The 26,842-nt window shown below is 42.2% G+C and overlaps 1 protein-coding gene across 17 annotated transcripts in view; it reads right to left on the bottom strand.

Annotated features, from left to right (window-relative positions):
* Positions 1-26,842, bottom strand: part of FGGY (FGGY carbohydrate kinase domain containing) — a 486,984-nt gene that overhangs the window by 239,980 nt on the left and 220,162 nt on the right. The window lies entirely within an intron of this gene.

Below are 26,842 nucleotides of genomic sequence, written 5' to 3' on the forward strand. Positions count from 1 at the left end.
GGTGTTTAGCAGAGGTTGAGTGCCCTCTGCCTCCCACAACCCCTGTTCAGCCAAAGAATTCATAGTAACTATTTCTGTAAAATAAGGAGGGTATGGAGCTGGACCTCTATATATGCTAAGATCTTGCTGAGCTTCAAGGCTCTAAGATTCTGAATGGGTGCCATTTGCTCAGTGCTAAGATTCCCACCACTTGTTAATTGTTTCATGGAGTTCCAGGGATGAACAGAGGCACTTCAGGACTCCTGGGGATAGAGATGAGAGTGGGAATTAGAGGGAGGCAGAGGGTGAATGGCTCACCAATCTCCTGTAACCTAACAAAGCACCTCTACAATACCATTTTGTATCCATTTTTCAAATTTTCTCCAATTTGCAAAAAATTTAGCTAAGAAAAGAAAGCAGGAGAAGACTGAACCCACTGCATGGTTTCTACAGCTTCACTGTCCGGTATGGAGGCCACTAGGCATATGTGGGTGGAACTTTTGAAATGTGGCTGGAGTAACTAAGGTGCTAAATTAATTTCATCTGAATTAATTTCCATTTCAATTTCAAAACTGATACTCAATTCAATTACTGAAAAACTTTTAAGTACGTTTGGAACAACTAGCACAAATCGATTTTTCAACATTAATTCAAGAAATCTAAATCAAGTATTCACAGTGAAAATTTAGAGTCTGAATTGAGAGGAACTAAGTAGAAAATACACATCAGATGTCAAAGATTTTGTATGAGGAAATGATTGTAAGATATCTCATTAATAATTTTTAGATCAATTATATATTAAAATGATGTTTTGGTTATAGTAGGTAAAATAAAACTTATTAAAATTAATCTCACCTATGTCTTTTTACTTTAAAGTGGCTACTGGAAAATGTTAAATTTCAGGGCTTACCTAGAGGCTCAGTGGTAAAGAATCCACCTGCCAATGCAGGGGACATGGGTTCCACCGCTGATCAGGAGGATCCCATATGCCTCGGAGCAACTAGGTCCATGTGCCACAACTATTGAGCCTGCGCTCTAGAGCCTGCGTGCTGCAGCCACTAAGCTCATGTGTCACAACTACTAAAGCTCTCATGTCCTAGAGCCTGTGCTCTTCAACAGAAGTTACTGCAATGAGAAGCCCACGCACCACAGCTAGAGAGCAGCCCCAACTCACCACAACTAGAGAAAAGCCCACACAACAACGAAGACACAGCACAGCCAAAAGTAAAAAATAATAAAAATAAATAAATATTTATTTTTAACAATTACATGTAAATTTTTGATTTCACATGTGGCTCATATTATATTTCTATTGGACAGCACTGGACTGGAGGATAAGGTCCAGATACTCAAATGATGGGGTGGGGGGCCCAGAGAATCTCTAGTCTGCTTTGAATGCACAGCCAGCAGAAACTTGGAGGAAAGCAATGCCCTTGGCTGTGGACAGTCTGGCTCTGGACACTGTCTCCATCATGTCACTATGTCTAGTATCCAGTACATACCAAACAGCATTCCCATTCATTGAGCACTTCTATGCTGGGGACCATCCTAAGGATACATCATGCATTTTCTCACTTCATTGTCACAGTAACCCTATGTTCCTATGGGAACATTCCCTATGTGGGTACTATTCTAATTTGTCCCCATTGTGCAGACAGACGGGGAAAATCAAATTTACGAACAAACGGAAAGTAAATTTACCACAATCACACAACTTACAGTGTTGGAACATGGGCATGGATCCCAAACTGATGGATACCAACCCTGTGCTCCTGTTCTTTACATTTCAGTGCAGCTTCTAGGTGAAGGAAGGAATCAAGAGAAGTATTTGTAGAACAAACATTACATGTGTGTAAAAAGTGGCCCATGTAGAAATCATGTGCTCTATGTTCAGATTTCTTTTCAAAGGGTGAATTTTTGTAGGAAGGTCAAAATGGGAACTTCTATTCATCCCCAATCCCCACTAACACAAAGCCTGCAATTTTCATTGAAAAAAAAAAACGTTCCGAAAAGAAAAAGGGTTAGTAGGGTGGGGTACACTTCCAAGCCTTTTGGACAGTAATTTAGAAAGGAACGTTGGTTGATGAGATGCAGAGGGAGCCCTGGGCTTGCAGTCAGAAGATGTGGATTCAAATGACATGCTGGAGGAGTACAAGTAGACTTCCCAATAGAGGCAGCATTTTGAGCAAAGGCCAAGAAAGAGAGGAGACCACCAACAGGGCTGAATGAGCTGGTACAGAAGCTGGGATGGAGCCTAGCAGTGGGTGGAGGAGGCTATAAAGTTGAAGAGGTACATGTGGAAATCCAGATGAAGGTGTCTCAATTTATCACAAAGATCGCTGTAAGTTTCTGAAAGAGCATTAAGCCTGGGAGTGAGATGAATGAATGTTCGTTTTTGCGTGTGTGTGAAGCATAATTGTTCCACAATATTGTGTTAGTTTCAGGTATACAGCAAAGTGACTTGGTTTATATATATATATTCTTTTTTCCACTCTTCTTCATTATAGTTTATTACAAGATATTGTGAAACCTGTATGCATGTCAAGAAACAACAGTTAGAACCAGACATGGAACAACAGACTGGTTCAAAACTGGGAAAGGAGTACATCAAGGCTGTATATTGTCACCCTACTTATTTATCTTATTTTCAGAGTACATCATACGAAATGATGGGCTGGATGAAGCAAAAGCTGGAATCAACATTGCAGGGAGAAATATCAACAACCTCAGATATGCAGATGACACCACCTTTATGGCAGAAAGCAAAGAGGAACTAAAGAGACTCTTGATGAAAGTGAAAGATGAGAGTGGAAAAGCTGGCTTAAAACTCAACAGTCAGAAAACCAAGATCATGGCATCTGGTCCCAACACTTCATGGCAAACAGATGGGCAAAAAATGGAAACAGTGAGAGACTTTGTTATCTTGAGCTCTAAAATCACCACAGATGGTGACTGCAGCCACAAAATTAAAAGATGCATGCTCCTTGGAAGAAAAGCTATGACAAACCTAGACAGTGTATTAAAAAGCAGAGACATCACTTTGCCAACAAAGGTCCGTCTAGTCAAAGCTATGGTTTTTCCAGTAGTCATGTATGGATGTGAGAATTGGGTCATAAAGAAGGCTGAGTGCCGAAAAATTGATGCTTTTGAACTGTGGTGTTGTAGAAGACTCTTGAGAGTCCCTTGGACTGCAAGGAGATCAAACCAGTCAATCCTAAAGGAAATCAGTGCTGAATTTTCATTGGAAGGACTGCTGCTGAAGTGCCAATACTTTGGCCACCTGATGTGAAGAGTCAACTCACTGGAAAAGATCCTGATGCTGGGAAAGATTGAAGGTGGGAGGAAAAGTGGACAACAGAGGATGAGATGGTTGGATGGCATCACTGACTCAATGGACATGAGTTTGAGCAAGCTCCACGAGTTGGTGACAGACAGGGAAGCCTGGCGTGCTGCAGTCCATGGGGTTGCAAAGAGACAGACACAATTGAGCAACTGAACAACAACAACAAGATGTTGAATATAGTACCCAGACTCCAAGCTGAAGCTCCAATACTTTGGCCACGTGATGCAAAGAGCCAACTCATTGGAAAAGACCCTGATGCTGGGAAAGATTGAGGGCAGGAAGAGAAAGGGCCAACAGAGGATGAGGCGGTTGGACAGTATCACCAACTCAATGGGCATGAGTTTAAGCAAACTCTGGGAGATAGTGAAGGACAGGGAAGCCAGGCGTGCTGTAATCCATGGGGTCATGAAGAGTTGAATGTGACTTTTCAGTGACTGAAAAACAACAACCTAGACTCACAGACATGAATTTCATCTTTTTAAAGATCTCTCTGGCAGTGGACAGAATGAGGTAAGGAAAAACAGTAGTGAAGCTCTCTCAGTAACCGGAGAATAGAGAAGGGCGTTCATTAAGGTTATTGGCAAGTGAGATGCAGAAACAGAGGCAGATATGAAAGATTTTGTGGAGTGAGAAATGGCAGGCAGTCTGTTAGATAGGGAGTCATTACCACTTGGATTCCCGTTAAGGATGGACATGCTGTCCAGTGGGCGGTCAGGTCAGCAGACAGCCTCCAATTGCCAGCTCCTCAAGGTCATCAGATAAGGTGATGACTTTCCCAGTATGGCCACAACTGGAGACTCAACAGAATGGGAACAGAGGGCTCTGATGTTCACCACTTACTCCAGAACAGAATACTCTGCCCGGTGAGCCAAGGTCTCATCGGACTTCATCATATTTGAATTCACCCTCTGCCCAATTCTACTACAATCCCCTTTCTTTCACAGATGGCAACCCCTAATAACCATCTTATACCCCTAAATCTATCTCAGCATCTGCTTCCAAAGAACCCGAACTAACACGGTGAGCCAGGCTTTCTCCTCAGTCCCATGGTCTAAGAATAAAAATAAATATGCACAAAGATTAACATCCTCTTGTGAACTGGAACCACAGCCTTCAGAAATCATTTCCCTGGACCCCAAGCAGGAAGAAGGTTTGTTTAGCTACAGCCCAAAGGGAAACAGCTTGGTATAAGATGGGATGATAAAAACAGGTGGGGACCTCTAAGAAGGCATCCCAGGAGATCACACTTTATCAGCCAGAGGTGTACTGGGGGCCAGAGGAGCTGTCAGAGTAGGCTTTAGTCTTGACAACTTTTCTGGAAATAATCTTCCTTTCACTCTTCTTTCACCATAAAATTCAATTAATCACAGTATCAGTTTTCACACACTTAATGAGAACTTTACAGCCCCAGCATTTGCAGTCTCTTCCCTTCTTCACTCAACTGTTTATTCACGCATTTTAGCAGACATTTCAAGAACAATGGTAATGAGGATGGCCCCAGATACCTTCGATTGTCCTGCGCCCAGATCTAGGTGCTGGGGAATGAGTGATAGACTCAATGACGAGCTTCTGACCTCAGAAGGCTCACACAGTGGTCTGTGCAAACCAAGGCTCTCCAGACCGTAGAGAAAATGCTCTCAAGGTGGAATGTGCATGTTGGTCCCAGAGCACCGAGGAGGGACAGTGAGGGTGACCGGGTGGAGAGCAGGAAATCAAGATGAAGGTGACATTTGAGCCTGGTTTGGAAAGACAGGTGGCAGATTGCTGGTTTCAGTGCTTGGGGAGATGGAGGCCATTAGAGCGAAAAGCGAGTTCACTGGCGGGAGCCTTGAGGGGCACATAGGGTGTTTGAGGCTTTCACATGTTGCCAAAAAGGGCACCAGGCAGGAGAGGACAGTGCCAACCTGGACAAGAAAGGCAGTGGGCGACCTCAGGTGGGGCCAACTAAGGCCATGTGGCCTGATGACCAGTGACTTTGAACTCTTATATTTATTACTTAAGAAGATAAATCTGCAGTGAGAAATGCTAGAAAAGGAACTTCAGGCTGGGAAACATTATGTAGACATGAATTCTTGTTAAGGACATCAACAAAGATGTAGATGCCTTACTTGTAGAAATACATTCCTAGGGGAAAAATATGGAGAACAGGTTTTCTGTGGATAGAGAAATTATGACTTTTTTCTTTTTACTAACCTATACTTTCTAATTATTCTACCTGGAATATGTGCTTCTTGTGTAATATTTTTGAAGGTGTTTTCCCCTTAAATCTGTGCAGGGTGAATCAACTAGGGCACAAGCATTCAGCAGCATCCTTCATAACCATTAAAATGAATGAGGAAGAATTAAGGTATGGATTTGGAAGGGAGTCCAAGATAAATCAAGTGAAAATGGCAAGATGCAGAGTGGTATTCAGAGTATGCTCCCACTTGTGAATTCTATTAAAGGATATAGAAATGTAAGCATATACACTTCCAGAAAAGTCCTAGAAAAAAAGCACAGAATATTGTTACAGTGGGGACTGGGATCCAAGGTGGGCCCTTGTCTCTGCCACTTGTGCTTTATCTGTACCTGGCCTTGAACTTCTTCTGTGATCAAAGCAAACTGGTTAAGTTAAAATAAAAGCAAGATTACAATAAGGAGAATTCTGCATACTTTTTTCAAGGGAGAAGGCAAGGGAGAAACCCTAGTCCATTATACTTATTTTCTTGATCTGGTTGGCTTCTATTCCCGTGAACACACCCTCACCTTGGGGTGTAAAAAAGCAATTGCTTTGAGGGCTCTTGGGCCCCTCTGTCCACTGACTCCCATTCTGATGGGCAGAGTTGGTTTGAGGGTCACAAACTGGGGCCTACAATTAGCTGGTGGTTACAGTCTCTCTGCATAGGCAGGGGCTACTATTACACCAAATCTTCCCCTACCAGTTTTTCAATTATCTATGACTAATGAGCACTTTGGGAACAGTTTCAGACACACACATAATCCTCTTTCCTGACGTCAGCAGCAGAAATTAATGACTGTGTGGATTGCTGGGAGACAGAAAATGCATTATAATGGTCAACAGAACTGTTATCCTCTCCAGGAAGGGGGAGGTGGGGGCGGGGTGTCATATTAACTGGAAGGTTCAGTGTTCCTTTGTATTCCTACAAACATGAGATGAAACCCAAGGGGAGAGCTGGCTCAAAGCCCGTGGAAATGTCAGAGAGAAGTTTGGGCGTGGGTGGTATGTGACCCTGGTTCCTCTGTGCTTGGCACTGGCCCCCTGGTCCCTGCTCATTTTTGCCAAGGTCAACAGGCCAACCGGATCAACCAGGACAGTGCTAAGTGACATCCTGCCCTGCCTGCAGAGTGGGTCTCTTAGGGCTTTCAGATTGAATCCACTTTCAATCTGGTTTTGAGATGGGAGAACAAAACACATGAACATGCAACTCTCAAACAATAGGCCGGGAATTACTTCAAAAGAGTGTGGTGGTTTCTATGACTTTGTTGTTTCACATGGGCAAACTATGAGCTGGGATAGTTTCAAAGATTTGTAAAGACCTGGTCCAATTCTGGTAGAGCTCCAAAGTTATGTGAACCGTGAGGCCTCACGTTATCAAAACATAATACTATTATATGCTTAAGGCTGCCAGTAGATTCGCTATTGATACTTATTTTTAAAAGAACTGACAGAATCAGGGGCTTCAGCCATACCTAGCACCAAAATTCTTGTACAGAGATCTCACCTGGACAGGTTGGTTCAGGGGGCTTCCTAGACCTGGAACCAAAACTGATACAAGACTCACTGAAAAACATTCCAGTAATTCTTGCTCCCGAATGGGACGTACACATGCCTACAACTATTCACTCAGAGTAAGTAATGAAAAACTCAAACGTGACATGTCCTGCCACCTGTTGAAAGACATCTTCTGAAACAAGAAGTTGTTCATTTCCCTGCTAAAAAATAACCTTGTTTCAACTAGGAACTAAACTGTGTTTTAAATTACTGATTTAATAATTTTCTGATGGAAGCCTCATCATTCATTGGTCATTAAAGTAATGTTTACTGAATATCTACTCTGTGCCAAGCACTGCTGTCATGATAAAAACGCATTAAGGAACAAGAGAGATGAGGGTCTCTGCCCTCATAGACACTATTCCCAACCAACACCTCTTCTGAGTTATATTTTGTAACTATTACAATCCTGTAAGCTCTTCTGTGATTTGGACTCTCTTTTTTATATTTCTATATTCCTACCATTCTATTCTGATCCACAGTCAGTGTTTACTCAATAAACACACAATATATTTTAAATCAAGCTTTGAATAACCCTTATGTTGTTTTGTTTTTTCCCTGTTTCTCTTTTCTTCTCTCTTATTAGAGAACAGCTCAAAGACAATTGTTATCTCTGCATTCATTTCCCCTCCCCGGAGCACCCAGCAGTGATTTCTAGAACACACATTCTCAGTAAGGTTCATTCAACTGAATTTATAGATTCCTTTTAGAAAGAACATAAAGTGGCGATCAACTAACTCAGAAAGATTATATACACACACAAGGCTGAATATCAGTAGTTGGGACAGTCAAGAGCAGAGACTGGATTGAAGGTTAATTCTTGAATGCTATTGAGACAAGGAACATGTTTCCTTATATAATCCCACAAGTAATACACTCTCATCTAACTCAGGCACAATGTAATATATTAAGATGTATGCATGTGCCTAGAAAATGACTGACCAGCAGGTCCAAGGCTCTCACTAGGTACGGTGATGCTATGCTGACAAGTCATTGTGGATATTATCCTGAATGAAACAGAGGCTCTCAAACTCTCCTTGCCTGGTTAAGTCAGATTCAAGAAGTGGATGGTGGTCAAGTTGTAGGTTTAAAGCCCCAGGTCTTACAGCTAAGTGGGCCTGAGGAAGGCAGGATGGATACTAGGCCAAGGAGTTTGGACTTGTTCTAACAAGAAACTGCCACTGTAGGTCAACAAGCCAAGAAGTGGCATATATGACTTATATGTTAGGAAGATAAATATCCTAATAATAATAATGTTTATTTATCAAAACCTATGGACTCTCAGTTACTGTTCTTGGTATTGCTCAGTTGCTATCCACTTCAGTAATAGCAACACACCTATGAGGCTAGTATTAGAATCACCATTTTGTTGTTCAGTAGCTAAGTTATGTCTGACTCTTTGGGACCCCATGGACTGCAGCACGCCAGACTTCCCTGTCCTTCACTATCTCGTGGAGTTTGCTCAAATTCATGTCCATTAAATTGGTGATGTTATTCAACCATCTCATTTTCTGTTTTGCCCCTTCTCCTTTTGCCCTCAAACCTTCCCAGCATCAGGGTCTTTTCCAATGAGTTGGCTCTTCACATCAGGTGGCCAAAGTATTGGAGTTTCAGCATCAGTCCTTCCAATGAATATTCAGGGTTGATTTCATTTAGGATTGACTGGTTTGATCTCTTTGCAGTCCAGGGACTCTCAAGAGTCTTCTCTAGCACCGCAATTTGAGAGCATCAATTCTTCAGCACTTAGCCTTCCTCATGGGCCAACTCTCACATCTGTACATGACTACTGGAAAAACAATGGCTTTAACTATACAGAACTTTGCTGGCAAAGCGATGTCTCTGCTTTTTAATACATTGTTTCAGTTCAGTTCAGTCACTCAGTTATGTCTAACTCTTTGCGACCCCAAGTACAATTGTTTAGGTTTGTCATAGCTTTCCTTCCAAGGAGGAAATGTCTTTTAATTTCATGGCTGCAGTCACCATCTGCTGTGATTTTGGAGCCCAAGAAAAAAACTGTCACTACTTCCACTTTTTTCCCTTCTATCTGCCATGAAGTGATAGGACCAGGTACCATGACGTTAGATTTTTGAATGTTAAGTTTTAAGCCAGCTTTTTCACTTCCTCTTTCACTGTCATCAAGAGGCTCTTCAGTTCCCCTTCACTTTCTGCCATTAGAGTGGTATCATCTGCATATCTGAGGTTGCTGATATTTCTCCTGGCAATCTTGATTCTACCTTGTGATTCATCCAGCCTGGCACTTTGCATGATGTACTATACTCCTTTCTCAAATTTTGAAGCAGTGTTGTTCCATGTCCAGTTTAACTGTTGCTTCTTGATCTGCATACAGGTTTCTCAGAAGACTGGTAAGGTGGTCTGGTATTTCCATCTCTTGAAGAATTTTCCACAGTTTACTGTGATCCACACAGTCAAAGGCTTTAGTATAGTCAATGAAGCAGAAGCAGATATTTTTCTGAAAATCCCTTGCTTTCTCTATGATACAGTAAATATTGGCAATTTGATCTCTGGTTCTTCTCTGACTTTTCTAAATCCAACTTGTACATCTGGAAGTTCTCAGTTCATATTGTGTTGAAGTTTAGCTTGAAGGATTTTGAGCATACCTTGCTAGCATGAGAAATGAGCACAGTTGTATGGTAATTTGAACATTCTTTGGGACTGGAATGAAAACTAATCTTTTCCAGTCCTGTGGCCACTGCTGAGGTTTTTCAAATCTGCTGGCATATTGAGCACAGTACTTTAACAGCATCATCTTTTAGGATTTGAAACAGCTCAGCTGGAATTCTATCACCTTCACTAGTTTTGTTCACAGTGATGTTTCCTAAGGCCCACATGACTTCACACTCTAGGATATCTGGCTCTAGGTGAGTGATCACACCATCATGGTTATCCAGATCATGAAGATCTTTTTTGTATAGTTCTCCTATGTATTCTTGCTACCTCCTCTTAATCTCTTCTGCTTCTGTTAGGTCCTTACCATTTCTATATTTTAGCATGCCCATCCTTGCATGACATGTTCCCTTGATAGCTCCAATTTTCTTTATCAGATCTCTAGTCTTGCCCATTCTACTGTTTTCCTCTATTTCTTTGCATTGCTCACTTAAAAAGGCTTTTCTATCTCTCCTGGTTATTTTTTGGAACTCTTGCATTCAGATGGGTATATCTTTGGCTTTTGCTTCTTTACCATCTGAGCCACCAGGGAAGCCACCAGATTCTTTACTGTCTGAGCCACCAGGGAAGCACAGAATCACTATGTTACAACTGTAGAAATAAACACAACAGAAAGTTTACATAATTTGTTGAAACTCATGTATCTGATGAGGGATGTGGTCTGGGTTTCAATCCAGGATTCTCAGATTCCAAAGTCAGAGATCTTCCTACTATATCACATAGATTTGAGGTCGGAGATACAGAGCCAGAGAGGATGATCTCAAGAATATATTGACTGCCATGGATATAACAGGAGGAAGCTCATTTTACAAGAGGCTCCCAAGTGGGTCGTGTCCAGGAACATGAAATCCCAGCATACTGATCCATCTAGCTCCTTCCTTTTCTCTTCTAGGCAAATTCCAAAGACAGAGACTCAGGACTTCAAAATGGCCATTAGCGACCATCAACTTTAGTGTATTCCTCTTACAGGGAGGAAGGTGGGTTCCCTGGAGTCACTCTCTGTGGTAGTAGAGTCTGGATGAACCCTAGGGTTCCCAACCAGAGGCAGACTTCCTCCACTTCTCCATACTCCCATCTTGCCCCCAACCCCAACTGGAGCAGGAAGCTTACCTAAGCCAGGGTCTAAGTCACAGGGAGAACAGGAGAGTTGGCAAAAGTCCAGTGGATTCCAGCAGTGTAGGCAGCCAATTCTAAACTATTCAGAGCATAAAGTGCAGTTTTTTAGCTTGAAATCATCTACTTTGACACCCACAGTGACCTAATTCTCTAGATAATTGCTGATGCCCTATTTTGCCCTCACCTAGCCTAAGGCCACCTCCAAAGAGCCTTTCCTGGGTAGATCATAATTAATCAGTCTTTCCTCTACAATCCCACAGCATGTTTCTTGGAATTACATCATTCTGTTCTAAATAATGGCTTTCCCCCCCACCCTTGTGCTTCCTTCTCCTATTTTAGATTCTAACCACCTTGAGGGCAGAGCTCTGTTGGTTTAGCAGAGCACTCAGAAGGTCAAGTTAGGAGGTGGGCAGGCTTGGGTGAGGATTCTGGCTTTACCAATCACCGGGCTTGTGACCTGGGCAAGTGATTCAATTTCCCTGCTGCAATATCCTCATTTTCAAAAAGGCTACAATCATGCTATTGAATATTTTTCTCCCAAAGTGGTTGTGAGACTCAAACAAGGTAATACATATAAAAGGACTTTAGGATTCTGTCTGCCACATGGGAAATGTTTGATAAATGTAGATATGGTTATTTTGACTCTGTATTGCTGGTGGTACTGCCTGGCACACAGCGGTTACTCAGTTCTTTCTGGCTGAGGTTATAAAGCTGAGGAGAGCCTCAATGTTAGGGCATGTGGAGATATACGCTTTGGGGTTTATGAGAACAAACCAGAGAAACTGTGAAAATCTGTTAAAATATTCACAGTAATGGAGTTCAGTTTTCCAGCACAAAAAGTGTTTCCCCACGGCTGTGTCTCCATGGTATGTCTCCAGAGTGAAATGTTTTAAAAGTGCTGAAGGTGTTCCCCTCAGAGTTATTTTAAGGACCAAATGTTTGCTTCAAAAGGAAAAATTATGATTTTGTCAGTGAAACACTTGACTGTTAAGATGACCAATGATTTTAAAACCCAGGCATGCAGTTCTGCTGTGGAGACTTCCCCTATTGCTAGGGGAAGGCAAATTCAGGAAGTATATGAAAATATTTTAGCTGTCATTGTGCTGAAGATATTAGAGCTGTGGTCTGGCCAGTTTTATTTTCTCTTTGCATAATTCAGTAAAAAAATAGAAATCATGTAAAGAAAACTGGGGACTGACACAGGCTTCTCAATTTTTTATTTAGTCTCCTGGATTCATTTTAAAAAATTCCTAGAATTGGGATCATTTGTCACAATGCTCTATCTCTGAAAAGAAGAGAAAGGGGATGACCTCAAAATAAAGGACAATTCTCTTAAAATTAAATATATTTCCTTTTATAGAATTTATTTTCTCATCCTATCACACACCAGTGAACACCTTGCCGGGGCCACAGTTGGCCTCTAGTCTCAAGTCCTGTTAGCAAACTGCTGGTTTACAGAATGCTAACAGCCTTCTAACAATGGGGGAACCAAACAGCAAGCTCTCACATGAAGAAGTCAGTTGGTGGGTCCAGTGTTAATCACACATCATCAAACATCTGGTAATCTGAAGACATCTGGGGCTTTTCTATCATGTAGACCAAACATGATTCAGGTAATTGACCAAATTTTTCACTTCCCAACCAGATGTCTTAGTTTCATATAAATGAAGCCAATCTTGTACTTTCATGTGCAAATAAGCGAGACATAAATTCACCCTGGAGGGCAGAATTAATTGCTTATTTTTAATGAATAGTAAATTACATATTATTCCTTTTTTTCCCCAATGATTCTACCTTTAAAAAAGGTTTTCCACTCCTGTTTTGAAAAGCATATACTGTATCTTAGGAGTGTTCTGTCATTTTAAAATGTTTATTCCTTATTTATTTAGTTAGCTAGTAAGTTTTGCAGTGAGTCAGTATGCTATAATAAAAAGAGTGGTCTTAGGAGTCAAGATGAATCAGGTTCTAGTTCTGTGTCTATTCCCACCCTCAGACTTTTAAGGGCCTTAGAAAAAGCTACTTAAAGTCTCTGGGTTCCGATTTTTTTTGCAGATATAAATCATAAAACCATTTATAAGGAACACTGGGAGGACTTGAGATCATTCATTTCTACAATATGTGTTGGACATTTACTCAGTCTATTACAGAGACACAACGAGGAACCCCAGTGCTGTCCTGGGGCCTCTGTCAAGAGCACAGGTACTCAAGATGGGGTGCTGTTCAAGCCCTGTTTAAAATGCTGGAAGGATAAGCATACTGTCCAACAAGGGCAGTGCCTTGATTCAGGGTTTTTAATAAAAGTGTGAGCAACTCCAACTGAAGCTAATGTTTAAGGGAGTATCAAATTTGTAAAACGAAGGACCTGTCTGAAAACTTTCCTCTTCTTTTATGGCTCTCAAGCACACCCTAGAATTTGCTCTCATCACATTTGTTTAAAGAATTCATGTGGTTATCAATGACCCTCCACCTTCTATGCTGTTGCCCTGACAACCAACCATTTACCAGACAGAATATGGAAAGCAGATGACAACGTGTCCCGTTGGTCAGGTTTAACAGCAAAACTCAACAATACTCAGACAATATTAAAAGACCAGGGTCTCAGGGTTTCGAGATCCTTCAAGGGTATATAAATGCACAGAAACAGACATACAAATATATAAAGAAGAAGAGGGGAATGTATGGTGAACTCAACTGGGCAAGGAGAGGCTGCTATGCTAAGTCGCTTCAGTCGTGTCCGACTCTGTGCAACCCCATAGACGGCAGCCCACCAGGCTCCGCCGTCCCTGGGATTCTCCAGGCAAGAATACTGGAGTGGGTTGCCATTTCCTTCTCCAGTGCATGAAAGGGAAAAGTGAAAGTGAAGTCGCTCAGTCGTGTCCGACTCTTAGTGACCCCATGGACTGTAGCCTACCAGGCTCCTCCATCCATGGGATTTTCCAGGCAAGAGTACTGGAGTGGGGTGCCATTGCCTTCTCCAGAGGCTGCTATGAAGAACTCAATTTAACAGCTGTTTAATAGCTATTTTATTTCAATAGTCAAGCTACAAAGAGAAACACTGCACATAAAGGCAAAAAGGGCTGAGTTTGTTGTTGTGATCTAAGAAGTTAGATTCTTTTATTACCAAAGCTTAGAAACATCTAAAATATATGAATAAACAGAATGTGGCTGTGGTTTTTAAACTTTTTTCCAAAAACCAGAACTTTTTTTTCCCCCCAAATGGAATCAATACATAAGTCAGATTTGGTTCAACTAGAGAGGAAATGCCCCAAAGTGATGGATGCCCTAGCTCTGACATCTATGAGACATCCAGATCTGGGGGCTGAGGTTCAGGGGTTCTAATCTCAAACTTAATCTATAGTGAGAAATTGTGATGAGAAAGTATTCTACAGGGGAGTGATGGTAATCTGGTGCTGGAAAACTGTAGGTCTGTAAGGCTGTTGTTGTTCAGTCTCTAAGTCATGTTGGACTCTTTGTGACCTCATGGATGGCAGTGCACCAGGCTCCTTTGTCCTCTACTACCTCCCAGAGGCTGCTCAAATTCATGTCCATTGAGTTGGTGATGCTATCTAACCATCTCATCCTCTGCCACTCCTTTCTCCTTTTGCCTTCACTCTGTCCCAGCATTAAGCTCTAAGGCTGTGCTGCAGAACAAAAACTGAAGAGCAGAAAGTGTCCACTATTTAACCACAAAGACAGTGACCTCATTCTGAGTGAGCAAAGATGCTGGCACTGAAGGACCCACAAGCAGGAGTGGAATATGCCAGGTTGGCAGTGGGCCAAATGTCAGAGTAAAATCCCTGAAGCCCTCAACCATGTCACCATGGGAATTTAGCAGGAAAAATTTTCCAAACATGATGCTCTAACTTAATGGCTTTCGAGTCTCCATCTGACTCATCCAGTGCGTATGTTGGGAAGGGAGAAGGCTCATGGAGATTTTGGGGAAAATGCTCAAGTGATAAGAAGATGCAACTTTTAAGCTTTGTAAATAAAACAAAATCTAATTTCTTCATTTTAAAGTCTCATTCTCTGGACACAGGACCGGGGAGACTGAACAGACCGTGTCCAAAAGGAAGGCTGGCTCAGAGCCCAGAAGTGTCACTGGCCATCTCATCCTTTCACAATGGCCACAGGGATGATTCCCAGAGGAGGAACTGGGTGCAGAGGGAGCTAGCCCAGATTTCTCACAGGCTTCAGTGGCTTGGGTCAGGAAGAGAAACGACAAACTGTGCAGGATTCTGCCTTTTGCAGAGAGTTTTGGGATTGTATAGCCTCTGGAAGGTGAATAAGGGTGGACATCTATGGGGCAAGTGGGTGGAGGTGTCTATGAGGTTAATCCACCAGGCCCTGGTTTGCATAGCAAGAATCGACTATTTTTTAAACAAAAATCAAGATCACAAAGCTATTATGCAGAAATACACTATGTAGAAAACTGTGTTTTTTTTCTCTCTAGTTTACAGAGATAATACAAATTCCTTACAGCCAATTCAAACACTACAAAAAGATAGCAGAAAAAATTTCCTACTTATTTCCTTCTCCCAGAGATAACTACCCCTGAAACTCATTGAGAATACCCTACCAATATATTAAGGTACCAGTGGTTCAGTGGTGAAGAATCTGCCTGCTAATGCAGGAGATGCAGGTTTGATCCCTGGGTTGGGAAGATACGTTGGAGGAGGAAATGGCAGCCCACTCCAGTATTCTTGCCTGGGAAATCCCATGAATAGAGCAGCTGGCAGACTAAAGTCCACAGTCTTGAAAAGAGACACAGCTGAACACACATGCACACACCATACATACATGTTTACTTTTATGTACAAGGGATATTACAAGTATGCAATTTTATAGTTTGCCTTTTTAACTCAGCAGTATGTCACAGACCTCTTTACTCATCAGTGAGTACACTCTTTTTGAAAATGTACCATTCTGTAATATGGATGTGCCATATTATTTAACTAAGCCCTTAGTTTCAGAAACTTAGTTTGTTTCTGTCAAATTAAAAATAGATCTAAATTTACTTAGGAGAGGCTTCACTTCAATTCAATCACTCAATTGTGTCCAACTCTTTGTGACCCCATGGACTGCAGCAGGCCAGGATTCCCTGTCCACCACCAACTACTACAGCTTGCTCAAACTCATGTCCATCGAGTCAGTGATGCCCTCCAATCAGTTCATCCTCTGTTGTCCCCTTCTCCTCCTGCCTTCAATCCTTCCCAGCATCAGGGTCTGTTCCAATGAGTCAGTTCTTCACATCAGGAGGCCAAAGTATTAGAGCTTCAGCATTAGCATCAATGAATATTCAGGACTGATTTCCTTTAGGATTGACTGGTTTGATCTTGCAGTCCAAGGAACTCTCAAGAGTCTTCTCCAACAACACAGTTCAAAAGCATCGATTCTTCGGTGGTCAGCTTTCTTTATAGTCCAACTCTCCCATCCATACACGACTACTGGAAAAACCATAGCTTTGACTATGTTGGCAAGGTAATGTCTCTGCTTTTTAATAAGATGGTTAGGTTGGTCATAGCTTTTCTTCCAAGGAGCAAGCATCTTTTAATTTCATGGCTGTGGTCACCATCTTCAGTGATTTTGGAGCCCAAGAAAATAAAGTCTCTCACTGTTTCCATTGTTTCCCCATTTATTTGCCATGAAGTGATGGGACCGGATGCCATGATCATAGTTTTTTGAATGCTGAGTTTTAAGTCAGCTTTTTCACTCTCCTCTTTCACTTTCATCAAGAGGCCCTTTAGTTCCTCTTTGCTTTCTGCCATAAGGGTGGTGTCATCTGCATATCTAAGGTTATGGATATTTCTCCTGGCACTCTTGATTCCAGCTTGTGCTTTATCCAGTCGGCATTTTGCATGATGTACTCTGCATCTAAGTTAAATAAGCAGGGTGACAATATACAGCCTTGACATAACTCCTTTCCCAGTTTGGAACCAGTATCTTGTTCCATGTCCAGTTCTAACTGTTGCTTCTTGACTTGCATACAGGTTTCTCAGGAGGAAGGTAAGGTGGTCTGGTATTCCCATCTCTTGAATTTTCCATAGTTTGTTGTGACACACACAGTCAAAGGCTTTAGCTCAGTCAGTGAAGCAGAAGTATACGTTTTTCTGGAATTTTCTTGCTTTCTCTATGACCCAATGGATATTGGCAATTTGATCTCTGGCTCCTCTGCCTTTTCTAAATCCAGCTTGAACATCTGGAAGTTCTTGGTTCATATACTGTTGAAGCCTCAGTTGGAGAACTTTGAGTATTACTTTGCTAGTGTGTGAGATGAGTGCCATTGTGTGGTAGGTTGAAAATTCTTTGGCAATGCCTTTCTTTGGGATTGGAATGAAAACTGACCTTTTCTGGTCTGTGGCCTCTGCTTAGTTTTCCAAATTTTCTGGCATACCTAGTGCAGCACTTGAACAGAATCATCTTCTGGGATTTGAAATAGCTCAGCTGGAATGCCATCACCTCCAGTAGCTTTGTTCATTGTGATGCTTCCTAAGGCCCACTTGACTTTGCACTCCAGGATGTCTGGCTCTAGGTGAGTGATCACTAGGAGAGACTTAGTAAGGATTATTGTAAGGGGGTAAAGGGGCTTTTGCAATCGGGGAGGAAAATTTACTGCCATAAGTAGAAAATTGTAACCATAAAATCTGTAAGTGTCCCAGGAGTTACACATAAGTTATATGTCTTTTATAGAGTAAACAAGGCTAGAAGGAATAAAGTGTAGGGAAATGGCAAGAAAGAGTGGTGTGATTAGAGAGTAGATCACAGTGTTTTACCTTGCTGCTGCTGCAGCTGCTGCTGCTAAGTCGCTTCAGTCCTGTCCGACTCTTTGCGACCCCATGGACTACAGCCTACTAGGCTCCTCCGTTCATGGGATTTTCCAGGCAAAAGAGTACTGGAGTGGATTGCCATTGCCTTCTCCGGTTTTACCTTGAGGCCAGTCTATTTTGGGGGAGGGATCCATGATAGTTTATTTTCCATGTTACCCTGACTAGGCCATAGAGTGCCCAGATATTTGATGAAATGTTTTTCTAGGTATGTCTGTGAAGGTTTTTTTGGGTGAGATGAACATTTAAATCAAGAGACTGAATAAAGCAGACTGCCCTCCCTAATGTGGGTGGGCCTCATCTAATCAGTTAAAGACCTGAATTGAACAAAAAGGCTGATGCATCACTCGACCGACCTCCAACCCCCACTAACACAGAATCCTTCCTGCCTGAAAACTTTCAATTTGCCATGGGCTTTTTTCCTGTCTTTGGACTTGAAATGAAACATTAGCTCTTCCTGAGTCTCCAACCTGCCATCTTCAGGATGGAACTACACCATCAGCTCTCCTGAGTTTCCACTTTGCCAACTTACCCTGCAGATCTTGAGATTCACCAACTTCTACAACTGCATGAACCAATTCATTATAAAGTACACATGCTCTCATCCACATGTACCCTATTCATTCTGTTCCTCTGGAGAACCCAATATGAGACTCTTAAGGAGGGCTGTATGTTGGTTCAGGCTGAGGGTGGGCCAAAGGCCAGGGGCCTGAGGAAGCACAATGTATGGTTAAACCTGTATTTTGTTCTAACTGATCAGTGGGGACATGCAGTGCAGCTCATCATTCATAAAGCAAAGGATGGGAATATGGAGGGTCTGTGTCTGGCCTTGTTGGAAGTAAACAAAGGAGCTACCCATGAGTCTTAACCAAGTCACACAGGGAAGGACAATTCTCTGCAGCACCCATTTCCTGGAACACAAAGCTTGGGGGCATTTGGAAACCTTCCCAGCTTTCCAGGAGCACAGGGCTCAGATAAAATTCAACACTGTCATTTCTAACCATTCTTTTTATAAATAATACTGTGGAGAACATCTTTGAATTAATCCTCATCTACATGGCACCATGGCTTACTTGAGGAGGTTTAGGAATGGCACCTCTGCTATTCCTCACTTAGAAGGAGAAGCCATAAATAAATGTCTAATATTCTCCAACAGTTCACATCCTTAAGGAACTAGAAAAACAAGGCAAAAGTATGAAAACTTTTCCAGCCATTAAGATCAGACCCAAAACGCCTGCATCTTCTTCCTTAGATGGACGCTGTCCCAGGTTCCTTGCTTAAACAGTGAGATACAATGGAAGGAGCACAGGTGTTGAATTTAGACATACCAGGGTTCAAATCCACTTCAACATTTACCAGCTATAAAAATTTAGGTTATGTGCTTAAGTTGTATAATCTGGGGAGAATAGTACACAGAAGAATACGACGAAGAAATGAGTAAGATGATGAATATAAAAGAGCCTAGCATACTGCAAGGCATTTAACTGACTTTCCTTAAGTATTTTGTTTTCCTCTTTTCCCCCCATATAGATGAGATTATATCAGTTCAGTTCAGTTCAGTCGCTCAGTCGTGTCCGACTCTTTGCGACCTCATGAATTGCAGCACGCCAGGCCTCTCTGTCCATCACCAACTCGTGGAGTCTACCCAAACCCATGTCCATCGAGTCGGTGATGCCATCCAACCATCTCATCCTCTGTCGTCCCCTTCTCCTCCTGTCCCCAATCCTACCCAGCATTAGGGTCTTTTCCAATGAGTCAACCCTTCGCATGAGGTGCCCAAAGTATTGGAGTTTCAGCCTCAACATCAGACCTTCCAATGAACACCCAGGATTGACCTCTTTTAGGATGGATTGATTGGATCTCCTTGCAGTCCAAGGGACTCTCAAGAGTCTTCTCCAACACCACAGTTCAAAAGCATCAGTTCTTCGGCACTCAGCTTTCTTCACCGTCCAACTCTCACATCCATACATGACCACTGGAAAAACCATAGCCTTGACTAGATGGACTTTTGCTGGCAAAGTAATGTCTCTGCTTTTAAATATGCTATCTAGGTTGGCCATAACCTTCCTTCCAAGGAGTAAGCGTCTTTTAATTTCATGGTTGCAGTCACCATCAGCAGTGATTCTGGAGCCCAAAAAAATAAAGTCTGACACTGTTTCCACTGTTTCCCCATCTATTTCCCATTGCCATGATCTTAGTTTTCTGAACGTTGAGCTTTAAGCCAACTTTTTCACTCTCCTCTTTCACTTTCATCAAGAGGCTCTTTAGTTCTTCTTCACTTTCTGCCATAAGGGTGGTGTCATCTGCATATCTGTGGTTATTGATATTTCTCCTGGCAATCTTGATTCCAGCTTGTGCTTCCTCCGGCCCAGCATTTCTCATGATGTACTCTGCATATAAGTTAAATAAGCAGGGTGACAATATACAGCCTTGACGGACTCCTTTTCCTATTTGGAACCAGTCTGTTGTTCCATGTCCAGTTCTAACTGTTGCTTCCTGACCTGCATACAGGTTTCTCAAGAGACAGGTCAGATGGTCTGGTATTCCCATCTCTTGAAGAATTTCCCACAGTTTATTGTGATCCACACAGTCAAAGGCTTTGGCATAGTCAATAAGGCAGAAATAGATGTTTTTCTGGAACTCTCTTGCTTTTTCGATGATCCAGCGGATATTGGCAATTTGATCTCTGGTTCCTCTGCCTTTTCTAAAACCAGCTTGAACATCTGGAACTTCACGGTTCACGTATTGCTGAAGCCTGGCTTGGAGAATTTTGAGCATTACTTTACTAGCATGTGAGATGAGTGCAACTGTGCAGTAGTTTGAGCATTGTTTGGGATTGCCTTTCTTTGGGATTGGAACGAAAACTGACCTTTTCCAGTCCTGTGGCCACTGCTGAGTTTTCCAAATTTGCTGGCATATCGAGTGCAGCACTTTCACAGCATCACCTTTGAGGATTTGAAATAGCTCAACTGGAATTCCATCACCTCCACTAGCTTTGTTTGTAGCAATGCTTTCTAAGGCCCACTTGACTTCACATTCCAGGATGTCTGGCTCTAGGTGAGTGATCACACCATCGTGATTATCTGGGCCGTGAAGATCTTTTTTGTACAGTTCTTCTGTGTATTCTTGCCACCTCTTCTTAATATCTTCTGCTTCTGTTAGGTCCATACCATTTCTGTCCTTTATCGAGCCTGTCTTTGCATGAAATGTTCCTTTGGTATCTCTAATTTTCTTGAAGAGATCTCTAGTCTTTCCCAATCTGTTATTTTCCTCTATTTCTTTGCACTGATAGCTGAGGAAGGCTTTCTTATCTCTCCTTGCTATTCTTTGGAACTCTGCATTCAGATGGGAATATCTTTCCTCTTCTCCTTTGCTTTTCGCTTCTCTTCTCTTCCCAGCTATCTGTAAGGCCTCCTCAGACAGCCATTTTGCTTTTTTGCATTTCTTTTCCATGGGGATTTTCTTGATCCCTGTCTCCTGTACAATGTCACGAACCTCTGTCCATAGTTCATCAGGCACTCTATCAGGTCTAGTCCCTTAAATCTATTTGTATAGGAGCAAATAATGGAAGGGGCCACATTGCATTAAGCACCAACTGTTATCCAACCATGATACAATGTGCTTTATGCTTTTTATATCATTTAACGTCTTTTATTAAGCCTGTGAGGGAGCAGAGGTCATCCCCATACTGTAGATGAAGAAACCAAGATATAGGATGGACTTATAACATGTTTGAGTTCCACTTCAAATAAATAGCAGGGTTGGAGTTAGGATCTAGTTGCTCTGGTTGTAAAACTCATTTCCTTTTGTTTCCCAAAGTCCGGGTGTTGCTATTAGCTGTACTCTTCCTTTCTGGGAAAATGACAGTCTTCCAAATGTGCTTGCAAATTCCCTCAATAAGATTCTGCTTAGTAACCCTAGCCTCCCTCTCCAATGGAAGGCTGGTATTGCTTTCTCCCCAGAGCCAACACTCCAGGCCATGAGCTAGTGGCCTACCCAACAGATGCTCCAGGATTCTACCATTTTTCCACCTTGCATATGCTCTCGGGGACAATGAAGGAGGAGGAAAACGTGTCAGAAGAGACACCAACTATATCAGGCCTAACTAATTCACAAAATGAATTCCCTCTAGAGCTCGCTTCCACAGCCTGAAGAAACCTCTTGAACTAAAGACTAAAAGTGAAGCCTTTGGGACTTCACGATTCTTTCCTAAGGTAAGTGGAAAGGGAAGAGATGGGGACTGAGACTCCATTTGTGAAATGTCTGGGAGGCAGCTATGAGCAGTGCCATTTTTTAGCTGGGGAAACTGGAGCCCGGAGCCTTCATAAGCAGTGAAGCTGGGAACTGATGCCAGTTGTCTGACTCCAAACCCACTCCATCTCCCTTCCTATTTCTGAATTAAAATGTGTGGTCAGAATCAATTAAAATCTCAAGGACTTAAGAAAAGGAAACTGCATTCGCATTTGCCTTCTAAGTGCTAACTCTCCTGTTCTCATCACCTGGCTCTGTTCCCTCATTTTTCACCCGCTGCATCAGACTGGTGTTATCAAAGCAGGTTCCCCAGTGGCAGCATGAACGGCACCTGGGAACCTGCTAGAAAGGCACATTCTTGGGCTGCACTCCAGACCTCCAGGAGCAGAAGCCCTGGGGTGCGGCCCAAATGGCCCTCCAAGCAATCTTTGATGAGAACCACTGCTGAGATGGCTGGATGGCATCACTGAGTCAATGGACATGAGTTTGAGCAAACTCCGGGAGATGGGTGAAGGACAGTGAAACATGGCATGCTGCAGTCCATAGGGTCGCAAAGAATCAGACGTGACTGAGTGACTGAACAACAACAACTGCATTATCACCTAGAGGGCCTTCAAAAACAGCAGTTCCTGGGCCCCATCTGACTTTTGCTCAATGGCTTTAAGGTGGGGTCTGAGAATCCTTACTTTTAAAAGTTCCCCTGGTGAGCCTGAAGCATAAGCAGATGTAAGCACAGAACCCCCAGAAAATAAATGTTTACAATTAAGTCATTTAGTGACACTGTGTACTGGATGCGTGAACTTCGCAAATGCACCCTTGGTTTAAATAATGGCCTCTCTTCTGATCAGCTGAGTGACCTTGGGTGAATGACTCCCCAGCCCCTTTCTCCTCATGTGCAAAACAGAACTAATAACACATACTTAGGGTTGTGAAAATTAAATGATAATATACAATGCTTGGCACAGTGTCTGGTACCTTGTAAGTACTAAATAAGCAGACGCTATTTCTTTCAATCATCTGATAACAATGAAGAAAGCATAATGCACATAAAGTGCCTCTATTCTATCAGACAGAAGGGGCTGAGCCCACAGAAGAGAGATTGTTGGGTATCTGTGAGGCACCTTTCCATTTCCTTGGGTCCTGCTGCCAGTGAGACTCTCTCCTGTGGGAAATATGACACCTCTCATTATGTTGCCTGCACCAATGAGATGCAAATGAACTTGGAAGGATGTGGAAGGGAACAGCACACCGGGAGGGAATGTGAGAGGGTGTGGAAACAATGTAAAGACAGAAAGGATGGTGCTGCAGAGCTGTAGGTACTCACAGGAAATCCATGTTTCCAGGAAGGCTGAGCCACCTGACACAGGTGAGAAAAGTGCACAGCAAGGGGCTTCTGTCTGTCCTTCCCAAGACAGAGCTGCACCGCGTGTGCAGGGCAGGGGGAAAGAAGGGTGTGGAAAGGATACTGGGACAGTGAGAGAGGCCAACAAAGGCAACAGAGGTCAGGGGCCTACTGGATAGAAGAAATCAGCAGTTCACATTAAAAGCCAGACTAGGAAAACTACATTCTACTATCTCCATTTCAAAACAACTCTTTCCACTACAGAGTGAAACAAGCAAATGGATCCTGTCCTGCTCGAAATCTGTTCATCTATTCTCCTAGGATAATGAGGTGGCTATTTGGGTCTCGATGCCTGTACTCAGGCTGTTCTTTCTCTCTGGAATATCCCTTTCCTTGCCTCTTCACAGAGCTAACTTCTCTTTCCACCATAGGAAGCAGCTCAGGGCTCAGCTCCTCCTGGAAGGCCACTCCGAATGCCTACCTCTTCCACACCCTGAACTGTGTTCGTTCTCCTCTCAGCGTAGCCATCTCACCCGGCATATAATTAAATTGTCATCTTTCCTTAATTCAGTGTTTCCCAGGGTGTATTTCACACTCCATGAGTTCAAAAATCTGTTAGAAGACTTTATTTAAAACAAGCTCTTGGTGTTTTATTTGGGAAAGGCCAAGCTGAACTAAGTTAGATGGATTTCTATACTGATTCTGGAAATTTTTTTCCTAAAAATCATCTTTAGTCTCAGAGTGTACACTGTGGGCTCTGCTGCTCTATTTTCATGGCATTGTCTGCTCTTCCTTCCTTAGCAGACTATAATTTCCTTGTGGGCCACAGTGTCTGCTCATTGTTGCATTTTTGATGTCTACCTAAGCACTTGCTATATGGTAGACACTTGGTGAAAGTCAACCACATGCTAAAAGGCAAAATCATCACATCATTCCCCTTCTGAAAACCCTCTAGTGGCTTTCTCTTATCATCCTGAGGAAAACTCCGTCTGCCTTACTTCAAGGCTCATGAGGCTCCACATTTAAAAACTCTTTTACCCTGCCTCTTGCCAATCCCCTCTCTGACTACATTTGGCTAAATTGGTCTTTTTGACTTCCTTAAAAGAATCAGTCTTAGTCCCCTCCCGAGGCCTGAACACACGCTGTTTCTCATGCCATTTCTCATGCCCACATGTTCACGTTGCTGAAACCATCTCCACTTTAAGGTCTCAACTCAAAAGTGTTCCCCACCACCACACTGCAGTCAGCATTTTGTTTCCACCACGACATGTATCAATATTTGCCACTGTCTTATCTGTATATGTTCTTGCTATTGTATGGAATCCCCTCCTCTCACTGTAATGCAATATACATTTGGGCTCACTGTTACCGTCAAGAATGATGGAACAAAGAAGATGCTAAAAGAATATTTGCTGGTTGCTGAATGAATCAATCAATGCATCACAGCCGTTAAGAGCCCTAGTCTTCCTTCCAGATTGAGATCAAACCCTCACCCACCAATGACTAGCTCTGTGACCAGGGCAAGTCATTTAAGTTCCAGAAGGCTTCCTATAAAATAGGAAATAATGGACTTCTGTTTACATAACAGATTGAGCATATTAATTAGTTTTCTCCCTCTCAAGTTGGGAATGATGTAAAAGTAAAGGGGTATTCCTTTTTTTCAAACTGTAGTAAAATAAACACAATATAAAATTTAAAATCTTAACCATTTAACCATTTTTTAGATCAGTGTGCAATTAAGTGCACTCACACTGTTATGTAACTATCACTATCATCCATCTCCAGAACTCTTTTCATCTGGCATAACTGTAGCTCTGTATGCATGAAACAATAAATACCCATTCTCCCCCTACTCTTGGCCTCTGGCAACCACCATTCTAGTTTCTGTCTCTGAATTTAACTACTCTAGGTACCTTATATCAGTGGAGTCACATAGTATTCAACCTTTTGTGATTGTCTTATTTCACTTAATGTTTCCAAGGTTCATCTTTGAAAGTGTCAGAATTTTCTTCCTTTTCTAGGTTGAATAATATTCCACTGTATGTCTATTCCACATTTTATCTGTTCATCTGTCATTGGACACAGCTATTGTCAATAGTGCTGCTTTGAACAGGTGTGTACACATATATCTCTTCAAGTCTTATCTTCAATTCTCTTGGGTATATACCCAAGAATGGAATGCTGGATCACACAATAAGTCTATTTTTAATTTTTTGAGGAACCATCATACTGTTTTCCACAGTGGACACACCATTTTACATTCCCATCAACAATACATAGAACTTTCAATCTCTCCACATTCTTGCTAACACTCTCATCCTGGTGAGTGTGAGGTACAAGGGTATATCTTTTAAAAGATGTAAGGCCAAAAACATGTAAAAGGTGATAGCAGCAACAAACTTTTGGAAGCTTGGAAAGAAGAGCCATGAACCCTAAGTGACCTGAATCCTAAACTGGTTGTTAGGAAAGCTAAGAAGCAACACCATCTGCCCTGCAGAACCCCTAAAGGCTTAGGAATTTAGTGGTACACATTATGTCTGGAAGTGACATTTGTGGTTGAAAATAGGAGGTCTGCTTGAAAGCCTATATAATAAAAAGGTAAACTCAATACTGACATGACATTGGCATGACCATCCCTTTCCCCAACCTGGCCAAAGACTGGACACTTACTCCCTGGAAAGAGCAAAACTGGATCTGGATACAGGATACCAGGCAAGTGAGACTAGGTAAGCTGAAGTGCCAAGAGGAAAGAAACAGCAAAAGATTTCATAATGAGTATAGAGACATCCAACCTCGTTCCTACCCTGTTTTCGTGAACTCAAGAAGCCAGGCCTATATCCCTGCTATGGGATATTAAAATATTGGAAGATTCCCCCCCACCCCCACCTCGGGGACTCCAATGAAAGCAAGAGAAGAAATTCAAAGATTCTCATAGTAAGCAAACCATCCAGTTTGCCCTATAGGGAGGACTGTGCTGATTAGCCCTCTAACAGAATTTTCCATCAGCTATTTAGTACCCCATTCTCAAATATAAACAGCCAAGAATCACCAGAGCATCTGAAGACAGCCTCTCATACAGACATCCAAATAAGCAGGCAGATTCAAAGGTAACAAAAATTTGGAGGAAATAGAGGAATCAAGCTATGCAGAGAGATTACATCTCTCTTGATGCATATACTACAGTGTGGGACCAGACAGTTCATGCAAAATAAATGAACAATAGTTATTATCAAAATGATGGGTAGGGTTGTAGAACTAACTTAGCCACTGGCCCTAAAACAATTGAGAGTTGAAATATGATATTTTGCTTTTACACATCCTAAGAGTATTCAGCCATTTTCTTACAGAATTCCAGAGTTGGGAGGATGAGATCTGAGAAAATGACACAGCCTGATTCTCTGTATCCAATAAGGACAACCTGTAAGTGTCTGTTATTGTTTTATAAGAGCAACATCAGATAAAAATTATTTTCATGTTTTCAGAAAATTTTACACTTTATAATTAAAATTATGCTTATAAAGGGCATAATGAAA

The sequence above is a fragment of the Giraffa tippelskirchi genome, chromosome 5 (genome assembly GCF_054371585.1).
Source record: "Giraffa tippelskirchi isolate mGirTip1 chromosome 5, T2T-mGirTip1v1.2.pri, whole genome shotgun sequence".
In the NCBI taxonomy this organism is placed as follows: Eukaryota; Metazoa; Chordata; class Mammalia; order Artiodactyla; family Giraffidae; genus Giraffa; species Giraffa tippelskirchi.